Source organism: Bombina bombina, chromosome 3, assembly GCF_027579735.1.
Source record: "Bombina bombina isolate aBomBom1 chromosome 3, aBomBom1.pri, whole genome shotgun sequence".
Lineage (NCBI taxonomy): Eukaryota > Metazoa > Chordata > Amphibia > Anura > Bombinatoridae > Bombina > Bombina bombina.
In genome coordinates, this window is record NC_069501.1 from 444,671,668 (window position 1) to 444,694,418 (window position 22,751).

General features: G+C 36.1%; 1 protein-coding gene across 2 annotated transcripts in view; it reads left to right on the forward strand.

Moving 5' to 3' along the window:
* Window positions 1-22,751, forward strand: part of MAGI3 (membrane associated guanylate kinase, WW and PDZ domain containing 3) — a 592,065-nt gene that overhangs the window by 115,328 nt on the left and 453,986 nt on the right. The window lies entirely within an intron of this gene.

The window sequence follows — 22,751 nt, forward strand, 5'->3', positions numbered from 1 at the left end:
GAATAAATTAGAAAGTTTCTTAAAATTGCATGCTCTATCTGAATAATTTAAAGATTTTTTTTTTATTTAGTGTCCCTGTAATGTCCTTTTTAATGCACTGCCTTTCAAAGCTGACACAATGATAACTTGTGCACGGTTTGTATTAGAGCATTTTCCTATGGCACTGTTTTTGAATAACTTACCTATGTGTTAAACGATTTGTTTAAACCCTTGCAGGACTTTGCTTTGAACGGCCATTGCATTATTGATCCGAAGCTGAACACTGCCATTGAGCCAATCTGTGATGGCATATGTGTGTAGCCCCTAATCCGAAGATTTTAGCTACATATTAAACCACCTTTTTGGCTTTAAACACATGGATATAGGCAAGAAAAAATAAAATGCCCTATCCCCTTTTACAGCATTTTATAATTGCAGCATTTGTACCTATAAGCCACACTTTCTAATTATATTGCCCTAGTTCACTCATTTTAAAATATAGGGCATGAGGAGAAATGTTGTGCCTTTTGAAGGTTATATTACACATAATCTAAAAATGATCTACAAATGTTTTAAAAAGTAAATTTACATTTTTATCTTTTTTTTTTTTTTTTTTTTTTAAAGTATTATCTTAGTAAAAAGTGTTTTAACTCAAGTTCCTTTGTTTCAAATGAATAATGCAGCATTATTGTGCTGTTTTAGAGTTTGCTTTATGCAGCATACTAATTACCACACCATGCCAGGTCGTACTGAGTCTTGATTGCCATTTATTAATTGCCCTTTTCTAATGATGACCTTCCTTGCCTCGTTTATCCCATTTTGTTCAAAAACATAACAAGGGTTTCAGAAAACAAAGTTTTTAATTACACAGTTGTCAGAATATAGTCCTCACAAGCATAATACATTTGTTAATGGGCAATACATTTTTTTTTTAAATTATATTAAAAATAATTGAGTTAAAATTTGTTACGAAAATACTGTGTATGAAAGGGTTAGCGAATGTGTATTTGTTTTCTTTACTGCTCCGGTAACACAACGTCGATGTCTGTGTCAATGCTACAAGCAAAATAATTCTGGGTATTGATGTGAAGTGTTTTTGAATTTCAATGCTATTTGTCTGTTCCGTGAGAAAAGCCAACACATCCCAGAACAACATATTGTGATGCAGAAGCAAAAGAACCCACGTCCTTGATTAGAACAGTTGACTTGAATTTCCGTGTGCGACCATATTATAGCAGTGCAGTTCTGCTTACGCTGACATATGTAGTTTTAAGATCAAACAATTGTTCTATGTTAAATAGTAATTATAATACAAAAAATCTTTTTGAATACAGCAGCAACGTAGAATGAAAATTTAACTTATTTAGCATTGCTTTCATATTATTCATTCAAATTTGCATTCACTTTAAATATTTGAATAAGTGACCGGTTTTTAAAAATGCTATTAAAAACAGGGTCACTTCCGTTCATAAAATTTTACATTGAAGTGTTCTTTTTTTTTAAAAAAAACCCCCACCTTTTTCTTTAGGAAAACCAGACCGGCGATCCTCCGCATGCTTCTTATGCTGTACTTAGCATATCGATGACAAAGCCGGATTCCTCCAATCTTTGCGTGGCCTCATGGGCTGGACGCCTTGCGGTGCTCGCAACAATTGGAGGAAGACGGTTTCATCATTGTGGTGCTAAGTACAGAGGAGCTGCAGGAGGAGGATTGCCGGTCTGGTTTTCCTAAAGAAAAAGGTATTTAAAAAAAAAAAAATGCTTCAATGTAAATTTTAATGAATGAAAGTGCCCCTGTTTTTAATGGTATTTTTAAAAACGGGCACTTTATTCATTCAAATTTATTTTATTTTAAAATTGGTGAAATAAATATTGGAGATATTATAAAATCTAGTTTTTATTAGTCCTTTGTCTGTGCAGTGTTTTTTCATTGGTGTGGAGGACTCCCCTGTCTACACTATAAGAATGGAAAAGTATGGCGCAATGGTTGCTAGAATAGTCTCTTTCTGTAGAATATGCAGTTTGGTATGGTGGGACAAATTGCTTATTTTATGCAAAAATGCAATTTTAATCCTCCTCTTGTAAGTGTTCAACATAATATATTGCTATTTACTGTGCCTTTAAATCATTCTGTATTTTTTTCATTTATAAAATAAAAATAGAGGACTTAAACCTTCCCAGTCTGCCACAAATATATTTAGAAGCCAATAGGGCAGAAAATCTTGTCTCAAGGTCAAATTGAGAACAAACTTTGCTTATTAGAACTGCTGGAAAAGACATGGTTATCACTCCGCTACTAATTTTGCCATAACACAACATAATATAGGAGCTGGTACGATAACTGCAAGAGGTTGACAGCCGTGGTTAAGCCTGATCTTCAGTCTGCACTGTAAGAAATTGAAGTCAGATGTAATGTTACTTTGTATCTGCAGCTGACACGGTATAATTACATTTCATGTGTGGGTCCTTGTACCTATCAGTGAATTGCTTGCAGGGTTCAGCTGTTTGCTGCTGTGTATTAAGCTTATTGGCTCATTGTATGGGAATTTATTGAATCCTGTGCCTTAAGATTGTTCTGATTAGATTAAAGGACTGGAGCTGTCATAAAAAAATAAAACATGTTTATTATTATTATTTTTTTTTTGCTTGATAAACCAAGGGGAAATCTTGCATATCGTGTGCTATTTTATATGATTAATAAGTACAGTTAAACATGTGCTATTTATAATAAAGCTATTTTGCCAGTATAGTAAAGTTATTTTAAATTATCTATACTTTTCTATATTTTATCGTAATTTTACTTTCTAAAGATCCACACTTATATGTAACTTTATTGTAATTTTCAGTTTACAATAAGTTGTTTAATTTAATTCCTGCCCAAAAAAAGTTAGGGCATAGATTGCTAGTAGTACCGTATATCCCCTGTGGGATTCTCTCCAAATCAATTATTGGAACGATTGGATACATATTGCCACTGTTGGTTATTCTATTCATGATAATATTTATTACTGCATACATAGGCTACAGTGGCTATACTGAGAGATTGCCTGATGTAATCCAGTGTACACACTTTTGTATGAAAGCAGACAGATAGAAAATGAGTCAGTTGTGCAACCAGTAAAGGATTTCATATAAAACATTTTTAAATAGGAACCAGAAATAAAATTTTAGGAGCCATATAAGCCTGGTCCCATAGGGAGTGCTATGTCCATCCTATTATTGGCAGATAGCTTTTGCTAACAGATCATAAAGAGAGGTCGCCCACATTTCCTCTCCAGTGTGGAAGACTTATCCATTATAAGCTGATGTAATTAGAGTATTTCAATCGGTGGAAGAAAATTGTTAAATCTACAGCTAAGGTTAGGGTGTAGCACTGTCTGAACAGAAACATGTAGAGCATTGTGAAAAAAAAAATCAAATTTATTTCAATTTAAATGTTCATAATTGCACATTTTAACATGTATTTTTAATTTCTTATTAAGTTTACAACCAAATGCATTAAATGGTAAACTTAAGTGTATTGTTGTAATTGCTGAGATGTGACCCTTCTTCTCACCCCTGGTATAGTACACTGGTTACTGGAACAGGGGGAAAAAAAAAAGGTTTCAAGGCTTGTCCAGCTCTAGGCCTTGGGGCCAAAATGTGCCCTCCCTGCAGTGCTTTTTAGCTGTGCTTCGAAATCCCAAACTGAATACTTTGTGTTGACGAGTGAGAATTTTTAGTGCTTCAATGTAATATACAATTTTAGACTGAACAGTTGATATGTCTGCCTGCGTGTGATAGTTTGTCTCACTACTTGCTATAAGTAACACAAATGTGACCCCTGTATGGTTTTTACTGCTTACCTAAAGTTTATCAACCATCTTTGCTAACATGAAAAAAATTAAAATATATAAACCTATTATGCTTAGAAAATATATCACACATGCTAGGACATCCTAATGCAAAAATGACATGATTTATTTAGTTAGAGCACATGATTTTTGCATTACAGATCTTATTGTATAACCACTGCAAAGCTCTGATGCAGAAAATGATTGGTTATGGACAGTGTCATACGACTGCATCTCCTGATTGGCTGACACAGGTCTTAAGCTTGGGAGCTGAAAACGGGACCATACATTTTTATTCAACCCCTTTGTGGAGGTTTATAAGATCTCCAGGATCAGCAATAAAAAACAATTAATGTTCTAATTACCTAGAGCATGATTTTTTTAAATTTTTTTTTACCCTTTATGTCCCTTAAAATAAATTAAATAATTTGACCTACGATTGCCTTCTTACTTATAAATGTTTCTTTACTGTGTTTACTACCTGGTCCCAAACTAAATGTTTTATGTTTTACCATGTTTTATTGTATTCTACTAACTAGTATGTTAGATTATTATGTGGATCATTTTGTTCTGTTGATAAAAAAACAAGATAGTTAGAAAATTCACTGAGTATTTCACAGTCATTTAGAAAGCAAATTTCAGCAACTCTAATGAGTTTGCAAAGTATTTATGATGGTGTCTTAGTGTTATGATTTATACTGGAGTGTTCCTTTGAACACAAGCCAAAAAATGCTTTAAGCAAGTGCATTTTCTCTGTTCTTCCAAACATCTAAAGAAACCTTCTGTTCAATCTTATTGTATATATTTAGCTATAACTCTTAGTGAGCAATTTTCTGGGATCTGCGTGATGATCAGACACGTATAATGTATTATATATTTAAGCAGAAACAGACATCACTGGCTTTGTAGTATGAGGCTATTGTTTGACCTGTTCAAAGACCTGCTCGTCTGCTATTCACCAATATTTGTCTGTTCAATCTATTGTCTATTAAAGAGACATTCTAAATGTTTTAAAAGCATTAAAAGCTCATTTTGTTAGCAAAACTTGCTGGAACTTAGTGATGTCTTACTATATTATAGGTTGCTGTGGATGTGAGCAGGTGGTGCACTTACTATATTATAGGTTGCTGTGGATGCAAGCAGGTGGTGCACTTACTATATTATAGGTTGCTGTGGATGCAAGCAGGTGGTGCACTTACTATATTATAGGTTGCTGTGGATGCAAGCAGGTGGTGCACTTACTATATTATAGGTTGCTGTGGATGTAAGCAGGTGGTGCACTTACTATATTATAGGCTGCTGTGGATGTGGGCAGGTGGTGCACTTACTATATTATAGGTTGCTGTGGATGTAAGCAGGTGGTGCACTTACTATATTATAGGTTGCTGTGGATGTGAGCAGGTGGTGCACTTACTATATTATAGGTTGCTGTGGATGTTAGCAGGTGGTGCACTTACTATATTATAGGTTGCTGTGGATGTTAGCAGGTGGTGCACTTACTATATTATAGGCTGCTGTGGATGTGGGCAGGTGGTGCACTTACTATATTATAGGTTGCTGTGGATGTAAGCAGGTGGTGCACTTACTATATTATAGGTTGCTGTGGATGTAAGCAGGTGGTGCACTTACTATATTATAGGCTGCTGTGGATGTAAGCAGGTGGTGCACTTACTATATTATAGGTTGCTGTGGATGTAAGCAGGTGGTGCACTTACTATATTATAGGTTGCTGTGGATGCAAGCAGGTGGTGCACTTACTATATTATAGGTTGCTGTGGATGTAAGCAGGTGGTGCACTTACTATATTATAGGCTGCTGTGGATGTGGGCAGGTGGTGCACTTACTATATTATAGGTTGCTGTGGATGTGAGCAGGTGGTGCACTTACTATATTATAGGTTGATGTGGATGTGAGCAGGCGGTGCATTTACTATATCGTATAGGTGACGGTGGATTTGAACAGCCGGTGCATTTATTAAATCGTATAGGTGGCGGTGGATATGAGCAGGCGGTGCATTTACTATATTGTATAGGTGACAGTGGATATGTGCAGCCGGGGCATTTACTATATCGTATAGGCGACAGTGGATATGTGCAGCCAGTGCATTTACTATATCGTATAGGTGACGGTGGATATGAGCAGGCAGTGCATTTACTATATCGTATAGGTGACGGTGGATATGTGCAGCCAGTGCATTTACTATATCGTATAGGTGACGGTGGATATGAGCAGGCTGTGCATTTACTATATCGTATAGGTGACAGTGGATATGAGCAGGCTGTGCATTTACTATATTGTATAGGTGGTACATTTGTGCTGTGAAGAGGTAAACTTGTGTTGCCTGGCACTTGAGGGTGGGAAGAAGGCTGTGGACGGAGCTTGGGCTAATGGTGGTTCTTCCGCTACTGTGTATATGTGCATGAGGTAGAAAATAAGGCACATACCACAATGTGGGAGATTACAAAGGTGCTTTCTGCAAATGGAAATAATCAACTAATGTTCTTATAGCAGTTAAGTTGTTAATAAAAATAGCCAAAGTTACTAATTGGGATGCAAATAAAGTGAATGTTGTAATATGTCACAGCTGCAAAGGAACACAGATTCATCTACTGTGTAACCTGTGCATTTTCTATGTTTCTGAGGAGAATACTTTAATTGTACTGTTAAAAGTCTGTGTCCAATAGAAGAAGCTTAAAGGATCAGTCAACACAGTAGATTTGCATATTCAACAAATTCAAGATAACAAGACTATGCAATAGCACTTAGTCTGAACTTCAAATGAGTAGTAGATTTTTTTTCTGGCAATTTTAAAAGTTATGTCATTTTCCACTCCCCCTGTACCATGTGACAGCCATCAGCCAATCACAAATGCATACATGTACCATATGACAGCCATCAGCCATTCACAAATGCATACACACTTATTCTTGCACATGCTCAGTAGGAGCTGGTGACTCAAAAAGTTTAAATATAAAAAGACTGTGCACATTTAGTTAATGGAAGTAAATTGGAAAGTTGTTTAAAATGGCATGCTCTATCTGAATAATGAAAGTTTAATTTTGATTGAGTGTCCCTTTAAATTGGTGTCCAGAAAGTGGCAAGAAATTTTATTTTTCATATGCATCATCCTTTGGTTAGAGAAGATTAACTACCAGTGTTCTCCCCAGGACCTTTTTTAGCGGGTACAGCACCTGGCTAAACATTTTTGCCAACATTAGCTAATGTTACAAGCGTTAAACATTAATTGCACAAATTATCATTAAATACATTATGCAATTAATTTATACTTTGGATAGCAGGAAATGATATACTATTATACATTATACAATGCTCACACCTGGCTACTTCATAATGCCACCCAGCTTGCAAAATTTTCTGTGGAGAACACTTTGTAGCGTTTCTACACTGATCTTCAATGGTGACAACAAATTCATACTTTATCTACTTCACCTTTCCTTCATGCTTACTGAGCTCAGTGCTTGGCCTCTCTGTAGAGCTACAGGACACAAAGACAGTGCTGATGACGATACATTTCCATGATTTTCAGAGAAAAGCTCTGATCATATGATCATAAAAATAGCAAGATTGATCAGAATAGCAGTTGAAGGAGTTTCCATTTTTGTTACTCTCCTGTATACTGCTAATTAGGTACTTGTATCGCCTCTGGATGAGAACCATCATGTTCAGGGGTGATACAGAAAACATCAAAGGCATTCAAGCTATACAAGCCATTGATGGAACTGGAGGCCTCGAAGGGTTGAAAGGTGCCATAGACGGTATAGGTGTCATGAGTTATTGAGGCTGAAGCTTCTTAGGATTTTCACAGACCACCTCATCCACCAGCCAGAGAACCAGCAGATACTATAGCAATACCTCCGTTAAACCAGCCAGCATGTGAGAGATAACAGGAGCTCTATGGGAAGATTTTGTTGTGTTGTTTTTTTACATGAAATCACACACCGATAATTATTCAGGACACTAGTATATTGCCCTATTGTCACAAATAGAAATTAAAGGACCACTCGGTGCAGTAGAACTGCATAATTAACAAATGCATAATAAAGACAATGATTTAACACCTAATCTAAATTTCAAATAAGCAGTAGATTTTTTTTTTCTGAAAAATTTATTTTTCTCCCATTTTACAGACCCCTGTATCATGTGACAGACATCAGCCAATCAGACAAGTATACGTATACCCTGTAAACTTGTGCACATGCTCAATAGGATCTTGTTCCCCAGAAAGTGAATATTAAGACTGCAAATTTTTATAATGGAAGTAAATTGGAAAGCGTCTTAAAACTGCTGCTCTTTCTGAATCATAAAAGTTTATTTTGACTTGAGTGTCCCTTTTAAGAACGCATTGTCTACACCAGAATTGTTATTGTTTGAAAAGATAGATAATCCCTTTATTACCCATTCCCTAGATTTGCATAACCAACAGCTATATTAATACACTTTTTACCTCTGTGATTACCTTGTATATAAGCCTCTGCAAACTGCCCCCTTGTTTCAATTATTTTGACAGACTTGCATTTTAGCCAATCAGTGCTGACTCCTAGGTAACTCCACGTGTGTGAGCACAGTGTTATCTAGACGACACACATGAACTTACACCCTCTAGTAGTGAAAAACTGTCAAAATGCTTTCATATAAGAGGCGGTCTTCAAGGTCTAAGAAATTAGCATATGAACCTCCTAGGTTAACTTTTAACTAAGAATACCAAAAAAACAAAGCAACATTGGTGATAAAAGTAAATTGGAAAGTTGTTTTAAAATGACATGCCCTATCTGAATCATGACAGTTTATTTTGGACTGGACTGTCCCTTTAATTGTAATAAACCTTTCTGCTTGTTACAATTATAATGAAGGCATTTTCTGTTTATATACAACTTAGTGTTCGTTTGTGATGACAGTGTAGTCATGTGGGTGTTCCTGTTAGGTTTGTATATCTGGCTTTTATAATTAGTTCATTTCTAGCAGTCAGCAAAGCCTGGGGCATTCATTGCAGTTAAGTGACACTGGTCATATTAGAGAAGCATAATATTTATATAATAAAGATCTACTATTTATTTCTATATATAACTTGATCAGCACTATTTAAAACCAAGCACTGGCACACACACACGGAAATCTCTCTAAACGCTATTCAGATTCAAACATTATGCAAGAAATATTGTATTTTGTGTGTCTGATGTTTTTGTTTTTTCTCACACCAGGATGGGATAGAAACCCATTGTAAGAAGTGGATCAGAGACATCCACACAAACACACAAAACTATCTTCTTTTGTTTTATGCACCGATTCTTCATCAGTTTAATCTCTCTTAATAGGGCATCCACTCTAACATCGAGTCTTAGCTACTAGAATTTTACTTGGGCTCTGTATTACTTGTATTATCTACATATATCTTTATGTCTGGATACTAAAAAAAAAAACACTAAAAAAAAGTTTTTTTTTTTACCTAATGAGCCAGATCACATTAAAACTGTTTATAAAGCAAAAAAACTTTAGTTAAGGTAGTGACAGTTACACAGACCATGTATTCCCAGTTAACATAGAATGCACTTTGTAATTTATACTCCTGTGCCAAACTGGCAGTGATAACAAACAGTACCCATATGATAGCGACCAGGATGGAGTAAGCGCATGACCACCTTGAGATTATAAATGATAAATCTATACTTTTTATTATTTATTTAGTCCCCTTATTCTGTCATTTAAAGGACCAGTCAACACAGTAGATTTGCATAATCAACAAATGCAAGATAACAAGACACTGCAATAGCACTGACAATTTTAAAAGTTATGTCTTTTTCCACTCCCCCTGTACCATGTGACAGCCATCGGCCAATCACAAATGCATATACGTACCACGTGACAGCCATCAGCCATTCACAAATGCATACACACTTATTCTTGCACATGCTCAGTGGGAGCTGGTGACTCAAAAAGTTTAAATATAAAAAGACTGTGCACATTTTATTAATGGAAGTAAATTGGAAAGTTGTTTAAAATGGCATGCTCTATCTGAATAATGAAAGTTTAATTTTGATTGAGTGTCCCTTTAATTCTAACAAAATTGTGGGCTGCATGCTTTAGTGTATAATTGTTTCTTATTGATATCAGCAGAGAAGGAAACTAAAACAGCACATATTGCTTTATGGAACACTAATCGTTACAATTATTTTTTTCAATCTGTGAAGAACTAATATAATTTAAACAAAATATATATTAGCATTTTATTCTCCAGATAATATTTGTATAGTGCATGTGTACTGACATTTGCAAAAAAATACATGTTCTAATTTGTTAAAGCATGCATTTTTTCCCATTACTGGCATAAGATAACTATATATTTAATTCTTGCAAATGGGTTAAACACACAGGTAAAGGCCCACTCAGGAGCCGAAAGGTTTGCAGCTCCTGTGCAGGAAATTTCTAGTGAGCCGATCAGGAGTGGCGGTTGAACGGCCAATCGCCAGCTACATTCTGCTCGGGAAATATGGCTTCGAAGTGGAACCATATCTATAGGTTTCTCCTTTGCAGGGGTAAAAAACTAGTTTTTAATTAATTAAAAAGAAATAAATAGATCATGTAATGTTTGCATTAGAGTTAATCGTTAAATTAGTGCAGCTTATAATTTTTAAAATTTAATGAGATAAAATCGCTACCTGATTTACATAAATAACAAATCCCTTTCAGATTTCACATTGCAATTAACTGAAAACTCTATAAAACATTATATGGCTCTATTTTTATTTACAAGACATTAACACTTGCTGTATAAACCTGCTTAGAGGACATTTTTAGTCACCATAAAAATTAGAAACACTAAATAAACCTTAAATAACCACTTATTTTAGGTCTACTCCAATGAACTGTTGGGGGCAAGAAACAACAAAAAACAAAAAAAAAACAAAGTCCTTCCTGGAACCTTAGCAATAAACACTTGGTTTTAAAATTACTGAGGTATTGTATTTGGAAATTGTGAGTTTGATTGTTGCTGCTCAGTGAGAAAATGTCATTTTGACTGAGAATACGTCTGTGTTGTTTTTTTGTTTTTTTTTATTTCTATCAAATGATTGTAAAGCAGAGAATAATTTATTCTTCATTGGTGAGCTATGTTGGCCTAGACAGGGTAACCTCTATATCTCTAGAGCAGTATGTCTCAGAGGGTGTGCCTCACGAGACCCAGAGGTGTGCCAACAAATTTTGATAAAATATTTTCTGCCATATTACATCACACTTTTACCTATTTATGAAATTATAATTATATAAAATCTCTCGCTAGCCTAATATGTAATCCGTTCCAACCTTGCGTTTCTTCACTTGCATGTATTTAATAGGTTGTTATGATCCTGATATTTTCTCCACTCTAGCTGGTCAGCTTTAGGAGATGGGATTCAATTAAGAGGTTCTTCTTTTAATTAACGTTTCATGAATTGTTCCTCAAAACTATCTGATCAACCTAATAATGTCACAGTCCTATTTTGTTGAAAAAAAAATAATATATATATATTATTTCTATCATGTATATGAAAGAACTTCTCCTCTTAAATCTGCTTCATGTAAAACTTTGGAGCGGGCTGCTACGGCTTCTATTTTTCTTCATTAATCTATAATAACCTTTCAGTCAACATCAGAATTTTTGTTGTCTAAAAAGATAGATAATACCTTTATTACCCATTCCCAAGTTTTGCATAACCAACACAGTTTTAATAATAAACGTTTTACCTCTGTAATTACCTTGTATCTATGCCTCTGTCAAAAGAACTGAAATAAGGGGGCAGTTTGAAGACTTGCATTTTAGCCAATCAGTGCTCACTCCTAGTTAACTTCACGTGCGTGAGCTCAATGTTATCTATATGAAACGCATAAACTAATGCCCTCTAGTAGTGAAAAACTGTCAAAATGCATTCAGATTAGAGGCGGCCTTCAAGGTCTAAAAAATTAGCATATGAATCACCTAGGTTTAGCTTTCAACTAAGAATACCATTATTATTATTATTATTATTATAATAATTTTCATCATCAATCACCCATCATTCATCATTCATCATCATGTATTTGTAGAGCTCCAACAGATTCTGCAGCGCTATAAACATAGGCGGTATAACAGAGAACATTTATAGGGATCAAATGGGTAGAGGGCCCTGCCGAGAGTTGCACTGTTGTAGTTGGCTCGTATGAAGGTTTTGTTTTTTTGCTGATGTTTTTTTCACCCACACAATGTACTGAAAAATCCAAAAGTGTTTGTTTTCTCAATATACTGGGCAGTTAATAGTGAGTTTTCTATTACGTGCAAGGACATTACTGCTGTTTATGTATTAATCTATTTTACTACACATTTGATTTAGACTTAGATTTTTTTTTTAACACAATTTCTCAGTATAGCTAAAAAAAAAAATATCTATATGGTAAGATGGCACTATGTATTATATTTCTGTACAACAATATAAATACACAGAGAGGGAAACTTTAACTCCATATTATGTGTTTTATATCTGAATGTTTAAAACGGCCTCATCAGTGGCGTCACTAGGGGGTGCGGGGGTTGCGGGCCGCACCTGGGTGACACCCTCCATGGGGTGACACCAAAAAAAAAAAAAAAATTTTTTTTTTTTTTTTTTAAATTCAAAGAAATACAATGTTGAGATGCATAGATTATTTTATTAGAGGCTGGCATTTGTGAACATTAGTGGGACTGGGGAAGTTGTAGACACATAATTTTTTTGCCCCTTGAGCCCACGCAGCAATTTCCACAAATAGTTTTACCGGCTACTTATGCTTGTTTGTACTTTGCTCCTCCCCTGCCCAATTTCACTATGAATGTTGTCGGCGTGCCGTGGGGCTTGCAAAGTTGCGCTGCTAGCCTAAACCTGCCTGCTTATCTGTGCTCACTGCTCAGTGACATGCGGCCCAGGGCTGTGCACTGACAGACTTGGAAAAGAGTCTGAGAGCAGAATTTTCATAGTTTGCGTGAATAAACCTTTTCTTCAGTGATTTACTTTAGAGTGCTCTGTTTATCTTTCATTTGATGTTCTGCTGAGCCAGGGAGCAGCTCTAGGCATGAGCTTCATAATTAATGCAGTGCAGTTTACATATTTTGTATGTGTGTGTCTGAGTTTGTGTGTGTGTGTCTCAGTGTTTTTGTGTGTGTCTGAGTGTTTCCGAGTGTTTGTGTGTGCATCTGAGTATGTTTTTAAGTGTGTCTGAGTGTTTGTATGTGTGTGTGCCTGTGTTTTTTTGTGTGTCTGCTTTCTGGGGAGGGTGGGGGGGTGACACCATAACTTACCGCACCGGGTGACACCAACCCTAGTGACGCCACTGAGCCTCATCCTGAGGGATATTATAATTGCAGCCCAGAATTTTAAATATAGGGAAATTTGCTGTACCAGGCTTGGAGAAACTCAACAAGTAGAAATACACACATTGAATTGTGTGCAATTGGTAGTGGGCTGTTAACTGCTCAGCATGATTTGTTTGTTTTTTTGGCACCTCTCATATCGGCATCTCTTTATTCTTCCATTTCAGGTGTATATATTTTTTTTTGTCTTAATAGGAAATTTGTTCTTGCATAAAAATGACATAACAATGGTGCAATTCTACAAATAAAGACATTTAAATGAAAGAAATGTATTAGGTACATTTACTAGTCTTCCAAAATGAAGGTTTAATATTTTGAAGAAAACAATTGTACAATTGTGTAAGAATTTTCTATTCCACGGTAAGAATTAGACACATCATATTGTGCAACAAAACCTTGGAGCAATGAATGAATACAATTATTACAATAAGATTTTCTTTTTATTAAAATGACAAAAATAGGAGTTGAAAATAGTGAAATATTTTGCCTCATAAATGGAAGAAACAAATGCAACTAAATAACTAAATGAAAAAAATAAGACATTCATATGGCTACACAGAGCACAGCCAAGGCCAAAAAACACATTTGGTCTATGGATATAAACAAATAATTTGCGCATTTTCTATCAAAACGTGTATTTGTGTTATGCGCCTTGCAAACATTCAACTGCATAACATGATGCAAGCAAATAACATATGTGCTTATATATTTTACCCTTGTTTTAATGAGCATAGAGTGTAATTAGAAAAAATACTGGCCAATTATATTTGTTGTGTGTGTTTTGAAGGATCATTGTTCTGCTGCAAAAGGAATCGTCTTTTGACACAACAAGCCAGAAAGGGTGATGTCCCTCTGCAGAATAGAATGGTTGATTTTGTGCAAGTTACCAAAGAATAGGCAAAGCAACAACACAACTGAATATTGTTTGCACGTTGTTTTGAGGAAAATTAAACTCTAGCCTTGTGGAATCTGAATATCCTGTTTAACAGTAAGTTTTAAACACTGTGGTCTTAGCAGTTTATGATGCCATCTCCTCACATAGCCTCTGTGATTGCAACAAAAAAAATTAAATTTTGGTTTGTGAGTAAGCAGGACATTTTCCACCGTAAAATTTCTGTATGGTTTTGTCCCATGCTAACCATTTAGAATTATTTATTTTTTCAAGAAAGAAATGGTTTAGAAATCGCTACTCTGCTATGAAATATATATATATATATATATATATATATATATATATATATATATAATATGAACTCAATTTAACTTGCACGCAAACAAATTTGAAAACCCGATATCGCAAATATATTGCATGCAAACGATAGCACTCCACATGTAATCTGGCCCTAAATACTTATATTTCAAAGGGTAACCTCACAGCACACAAGAAAGACAATTGTTGAAATACCTATTGTAATAATGTCAAATGAGCTTAGTGATACAAGCCGTGGCAAGTTGTTCCCATTAATCATTCACTTAAGAGAATTTCTGAAAAACCAAGTCTTTTTCATCCAGAGCAAGACCAGGCAGACCTAGTGACCACACCAACATATGACCAGTATATCAATCTAACATTATGGAAAAGAACAGCATCCTGCATCTACAATTCAACTCCAGCTGAACCAGGAAGAAAAGGCAAAGTGTATATAATGTGTGTGTGTGTATATATATATATATATATATATATATATATGTATATATATATATAGATATGTATATAGATATATAGATAGATAGATAGATAGATAGATAGATAGATAGATAGATAGATATATAGATAGATATATAGATAGATAGATTTTAGATAGATAGATAGATTTTAGATATATATATATATAGATATATATATATATATATATATATATATATATATATATATATATATATATATATATATATATATATATAAGAGATGTAGTACCAAAATATCATCAGATATATGTAGAAATATCTATTTATGAATTAATGGAACATATTCTACTATTCTACTATGTGAAGACCATTGGAATGGGAAATATTCATATTTTCATGTCGGGTTAGCACACTTGAGAATATGCAATCATGTTTGTGTGCGAGTAGGGTGTTTTTTTTTTTTTTACCCACTCACTTTTTTTTCTCTCCATTGAATTCTATTGAGGAATAGGTTATTACGCGCACAATATTCTAAGTTTAGCTTTTTCCCCGCATCAGGTTAGTGAGCAAGTGATAACTTTTTTACTTTCAACTTGTAATACGACCGCAACCCGACACACTCAAAAAGTTTGTTAGAGTGAAAGTGCTAAATAGCGTTCCACTCGTAAGAGTTCTTGAAAATCAGTGTGGCGTGTGAAGGGGATAGTCTTATGAATAACCATATGACATAGAGGGATACAAAATTGATTGTCTCAGGATTAAAGTGAATGTAAAGTCAGCATGGTCTCTAAAGTTCACATTAACTTTAAAGTTAAAATAACAGCACTTTAATTCATAATTTTTTTTTAAAGATTGTAATTACAGAGTATTTTAATTTAATATCCTCGCATTCGTAATTATAATCGTCCGCCCGGCATTTTTCATCATTGATTGACAGGGTAGGCTCGATCATCAGAACCAATAAATGTATTTACCACGGGGGACCAAACCCCTTTTGCTGTCGTCACGCGTCTGTACTGCGCTTGCGTTAGACAGTTCTGACAACGATATCTGAAGCTCATGCACATTTCGTGCATGCGCAATTACAGTTATCGGACTGTGTGAGGTGTTTAGCATCGCTTGGAGCGCGCATTGCCACTACGTAAACAGCGGGTGGGACTGCTGTATACGTAGGATTGAATAAGACAAGGAAGTTGTGGGTGGGAGGAGCTGGTAATTATAAGAGACTAAATTTCATATTATAATATAAAATTTATTATACATTTTATTAAAAAATGAAAGTGGCGGTTTAATTGATATAGTGATAAGCTATTGAATGATACATTCATATCCTAAAAAATTGACATTCACTTTGTTATGTATTCTTGAAAAATAAGTATTGAATGGTTACAATACTTTGAGTCCACCATAACCAACTATTTTTATTTGATTTATTAAAAAGTAGCAGACTTTTCCACCCTATTGGGTTAGTCTGTATATTCACATACACACGCTTTGATGAGCTTTACTAATGAGCATATAAATTGGGGTCTTCAGCATATTTAAATGTCAGGCATTGTAATTTTGATTTTACTGATTGGAGTACCACAGATCCCGGTGCAACCAATTCATTTTATTTGAAACCGTTAACTAGAGAGACCGTCTCTTTAAATGTATGTAACAGAATCTGTTTCCCCCAAATTAACTCTAAATTAATCCATTATTGTTCTATAAGAATTTTCAATGCCCTTTTCTTTCATGTAATTAACAAGAGTCCATGAGCTAGTGACGTATGGGATATACATTCCTACCAGGAGGGGCAAAGTTTCCCAAACCTTAAAATGCCTATAAATACACCCCTCACCACACCCACAAATCAGTTTTACAAACTTTGCCTCCAAGGGAGGTGGTGAAGTAAGTTTGTGCTAGATTCTACGTTGATATGCGCTCCGCAGCAAGTTGGAGCCCGGTTTTCCTCTCAGCGTGCAGTGAATGTCAGAGGGATGTGAGGAGAGTATTGCCTATTGAATGCAGTGATCTCCTTCTACGGGGTCTATTTCATAAGGTTCTCTGTTATCGGTCGTAGAGATTCATCTCTTACCTCCCTTTTCAGATCGACGATATACTCTTATATTTACCATTTCCTCTACTGATTCTCGTTTCAGTACTGGTTTGGCTTTCTACAAACATGTAGATGAGTGTCCTGGGGTAAGTAAGTCTTATTTTCTGTGACACTCTAAGCTATGGTTGGGCACTTTATTTATAAAGTTCTAAATATATGTATTCAAACATTTATTTGCCTTGACTCAGAATGTTCAACTTTCCTTATTTCCAGACAGTCAGTTTCATATTTGGGATTATGCTTTAATTATCATATTTTTCTTACCTCAAAAATTTGACTTTTTCCCTGTGGGCTGTTAGGCTCGCGGGGGCTGAAAATGCTTCATTTTATTGCGTCATTCTTGGCGCGGACTTTTTTGGCGCAAAAATTCATTTTCGTTTCCGGCGTCATACGTGTCGCCGGAAGTTGCGTCATTTTTTTGACGTTATTTTGCGCCAAAAATGTCGGCGTTCCGGATGTGGCGTCATTTTTGGCGCCAAAAGCATTTAGGCGCCAAATAATGTGGGCGTCTTATTTGGCGCCAAAAAATATGGGCGTCGTTTTTGTCTCCACATTATTTCAGTCTCATTTTTCATTTGCTTCTGGTTGCTAGAAGCTTGATGTTTGGCATTTTTTTCCCATTCCTGAAACTGTCTTATAAGGAATTTGATCTATTTTGCTTTATATGTTGTTTTTTCTCTTACATATTGCAAGATGTCTCACGTTGCATCTGAGCCAGAAGATACTACAGGAAAACCTCTGCCTGCTGGATCTACCAAAGCTAAGTGTATCTGCTGTAAACTTTTGGTAGCTATTCCTCCAGCTGTTGTTTGTATTAAATGTCATGACAAACTTGTTAATGCAGATAATATTTCCTTTAGTGATGTACCATTGCCTGTTGCAGTTCCCTCAACATCTAAGGTGCAGAATGTTCCTGATAACATAAGAGATTTTGTTTCTGAATCCATAAAGAAGGCTTTGTCTGTTATTTCTCCTTCTAGTAAACGTAAAAAGTCTTTTAAATCTTCTCTCTCTACAGATGAATTTTTAAATGAACACCATCATTCTGATTCTTTGGACTCTTCTGGTTCAGAGGATTCTGTCTCAGAGATTGATGCTGATAAATCTTCATATTTATTTAAGATGGAATTTATTCGCTCTTTACTTAAAGAAGTACTAATTGCTTTAGAAATAGAGGATTCTAGTCCTCTTGATACTAATTCTATACGTTTGGATAAGGTTTTTAAAGCTCCTGCGGTTATTCCAGAAGTCTTTCCTGTTCCTAATGCTATTTCTGCAGTAATTGCTAAGGAATGGGATAGATTGGGTAATTCATTTACTCCTTCTAAACGTTTTAAGCAATTATATCCTGTTCCGCCTGACAGATTAGAATTTTGGGACAAAATCCCTAAAGTTGATGGGGCTATTTCTACCCTTGCTAAACGTACTACCATTCCTACATCAGATGGTACCTCGTTTAAGGATCCTTTAGATAGAAAAATTGAATCTTTTCTAAGAAAAGCTTATCTATGTTCAGGTAATCTTCTTAGACCTGCTATATCATTGGCTGATGTTGCTGCAGCTTCAACTTTTTGGTTGGAAACTCTAGCGCAACAAGTAACAAATCGTGATTCTCATGATATTATTATTCTTCTCCAGCATGCTAATAATTTCATCTGTGATGCCATTTTTGATATTATTAGAGTTGATGTTAGATTTATGTCTCTGGCTATCTTAGCCAGAAGAGCTTTATGGCTTAAGACTTGGAATGCTGATATGGCTTCTAAATCAACTCTACTTTCCATTTCTTTCCAGGGAAACAAATTATTTGGTTCTCAGTTGGATTCTATTATTTCAACTGTTACTGGTGGGAAAGGAACTTTTTTACCACAGGATAAAAAGTCTAAAGGTAAAAACAGGGCTAACAATCGTTTTCGTTCCTTTCGTTTCAACAAAGAACAAAAGCCTGATCCTTCGTCCTCAGGAGCAGTTTCAGTTTGGAAACCATCTCCAGTCTGGAATAAATCCAAGCCTGCTAGAAAGGCAAAGCCTGCTTCTAAGTTCACATGAAGGTACGGCCCTCATTCCAGTTCAGCTGGTAGGGGGCAGGTTACGTTTTTTCAAAGAAATTTGGATCAGTTCTGTTCACAATCTTTGGATTCAGAACATTGTTTCAGAAGGGTACAGAATTGGTTTCAAGATGAGACCTCCTGCAAAGAGATTTTTTCTTTCCCATGTCCCAGTAAATCCAGTGAAAGCTCAAGCATTTCTGAATTGTGTTTCAGATCTAGAGTTGGCTGGAGTAATTATGCCAGTTCCAGTTCCGGAACAGGGGATGGGGTTTTATTCAAATCTCTTCATTGTACCAAAGAAGGAGAATTCCTTCAGACCAGTTCTGGATCTAAAATTATTGAATCGTTATGTAAGGATACCAACGTTCAAGATGGTAACTGTAAGGACTATATTGCCTTTTGTTCAGCAAGGGAATTATATGTCCACAATAGATTTACAGGATGCATATCTGCATATTCCGATTCATCCAGATCATTATCAGTTCCTGAGATTCTCTTTTCTAGACAAGCATTACCAATTTGTGGCTCTACCGTTTGGCCTTGCTACAGCTCCAAGAATTTTCACAAAGATTCTCGGTGCCCTTCTGTCTGTAATCAGAGAACAGGGTATTGTGGTATTTCCTTATTTGGACGATATCTTGGTACTTGCTCCGTCTTTACATTTAGCAGAGTCTCATACGAATCGACTTGTGTTGTTTCTTCAAGATCATGGTTGGAGGATCAATTTACCAAAAAGTTCTTTGATTCCTCAAACAAGGGTAACCTTTCTGGGTTTCCAGATAGATTCAGTGTCCATGACTTTGTCTTTAACAGACAAGAGACGTCTAAAATTGATTACAGCCTGTCGAAGCCTTCAGTCTCAATCATTCCCTTCGGTAGCCTTATGCATGGAAATTCTAGGTCTTATGACTGCTGCATCGGACGCGATCCCCTTTGCTCGTTTTCACATGCGACCTCTTCAGCTCTGTATGCTGAACCAATGGTGCAGGGATTACACGAAGATATATCAATTAATATCTTTAAAACCGATTGTTCGGCACTCTCTAACGTGGTGGACAGATCACCATCGTTTAATTCAGGGGGCTTCTTTTGTTCTTCCGACCTGGACTGTAATTTCAACAGATGCAAGTCTCACAGGTTGGGGAGCTGTGTGGGGATCTCTGACGGCACAAGGAGTTTGGGAATCTCAGGAGGTGAGATTACCGATCAATATCTTGGAACTCCGTGCAGTTTTCAGAGCTCTTCAGTTTTGGCCTCTTCTGAAGAGAGAATCGTTCATTTGTTTTCAGACAGACAATGTCACAACTGTGGCATACATCAATCATCAAGGAGGGACTCACAGTCCTCTGGCTATGAAAGAAGTATCTCGAATTTTGGTTTGGGCGGAATCCAGCTCCTGTCTAATCTCTGCGGTTCATATCCCAGGTGTAGACAATTGGGAAGCGGATTATCTCAGTCGCCAAACGTTGCATCCGGGCGAATGGTCTCTTCACCCAGAGGTATTTCTTCAGATTGTTCAAATGTGGGGGCTCCCAGAGATAGATCTGATGGCCTCTCATCTAAACAAGAAACTTCCCAGGTATCTGTCCAGATCCCGGGATCCTCAGGCGGAGGCAGTGGATGCATTATCACTTCCTTGGAAGTATCATCCTGCCTATATCTTTCCGCCTCTAGTTCTTCTTCCAAGAGTAATCTCCAAGATTCTGAGGGAATGCTCGTTTGTTCTGCTAATAGCTCCGGCATGGCCTCACAGGTTTTGGTATGCGGATCTTGTCCGGATGGCATCTTGCCAACCATGGACTCTTCCGTTAAGACCAGACCTTCTGTCTCAAGGTCCTTTTTTCCATCCGGATCTGAAATCCTTAAATTTAAAGGTATGGAGATTGAACGCTTGATTCTTGGTCATAGAGGTTTCTCTGACTCCGTGATTAATACTATGTTACAGGCTCGTAAATCTGTATCTCGAGAGATATATTATAGAGTCTGGAAGACTTATATTTCTTGGTGTCTTTCTCATCATTTTTCTTGGCATTCTTTTAGAATACCGAGAATTTTACAGTTTCTTCAGGATGGTTTAGATAAGGGTTTGTCCGCGAGTTCTTTGAAAGGACAAATCTCCGCTCTTTCTGTTCTTTTTCACAGAAAGATTGCTATTCTTCCTGATATTCATTGTTTTGTACAAGCTTTGGTTCGTATAAAACCTGTCATTAAGTCAATTTCTCCTCCATGGAGTTTGAATTTGGTTTTGGGAGCTCTTCAAGCTCCTCCGTTTGAACCTATGCATTCATTGGACATTAAATTACTTTCTTGGAAAGTTTTGTTCCTTTTGGCCATCTCTTCTGCTAGAAGAGTTTCTGAATTATCTGCTCTTTCGTGTGAGTCTCCTTTTCTGATTTTTCATCAGGATAAGGCGGTGTTGCGAACTTCTTTTGAATTTTTACCTAAAGTTGTGAATTCCAACAACATTAGTAGAGAAATTGTGGTTCCTTCATTATGTCCTAATCCTAAGAATTCTAAGGAGAAATCATTGCATTCTTTGGATGTTGTTAGAGCTTTGAAATATTATGTTGAAGCTACGAAATCTTTCCGTAAGACTTCTAGTCTATTTGTTATCTTTTCCGGTTCTAGGAAAGGCCAGAAAGCTTATGCCATTTCTTTGGCATCTTGGTTGAAATCTTTAATTCATCTTGCCTATGTTGAGTCGGGTAAAATTCCGCCTCAAAGAATTACAGCTCATTCTACTAGGTCAGTTTCTACTTCCTGGGCGTTTAGGAATGAAGCTTCGGTTGACCAGATCTGCAAAGCAGCAACTTGGTCCTCTTTGCATACTTTTACTAAATTCTACCATTTTGATGTATTTTCTTCTTCTGAAGCAGTTTTTGGTAGAAAAGTTCTTCAGGCAGCGGTTTCAGTTTGAATCTTCTGCTTATGTTTTTTGTTAAACTTTATTTTGGGTGTGGATTATTTTCAGCAGGAATTGGCTGTCTTTATTTTATCCCTCCCTCTCTAGTGACTCTTGTGTGGAAAGATCCACATCTTGGGTAGTCATTATCCCATACGTCACTAGCTCATGGACTCTTGTTAATTACATGAAAGAAAACATAATTTATGTAAGAACTTACCTGATAAATTCATTTCTTTCATATTAACAAGAGTCCATGAGGCCCACCCTTTTTTGTGGTGGTTATGATTTTTTTGTATAAAGCACAATTATTCCAATTCCTTATTTTATATGCTTCGCACTTTTTTTCTTATCACCCCACTTCTTGGCTATTCGTTAAACTGATTTGTGGGTGTGGTGAGGGGTGTATTTATAGGCATTTTAAGGTTTGGGAAACTTTGCCCCTCCTGGTAGGAATGTATATCCCATACGTCACTAGCTCATGGACTCTTGTTAATATGAAAGAAATGAATTTATCAGGTAAGTTCTTACATAAATTATGTTTTTCAGTCAAAAATAGACACGGCTCCTCACCAAAACCATATACTCCATGATACCCAGCAAATACACCAGTGTGACGACAGAACCCCCTTGCTGCTTTTGTGACAGTTTCAGTGGCATATTTGTTTTGTGCTTCCCTAGCCAGTCAAGATTCTGCTGCCCCCCTTTAAAGGTTTTAGGCCTTTTTTCCACTTAATATTTTTTAAGGTCAGTGTGTAAAATCTTTTTGGTTTGTTTGTTTTTTCATAACAATTCAAAAGAAAATGGGCTAGCAAAACATTTGCTTACAGGTGTGTTGAATTGCATGAATTTCATACCATTTTCTCCCTGAGAGAAGGGAGAGAAA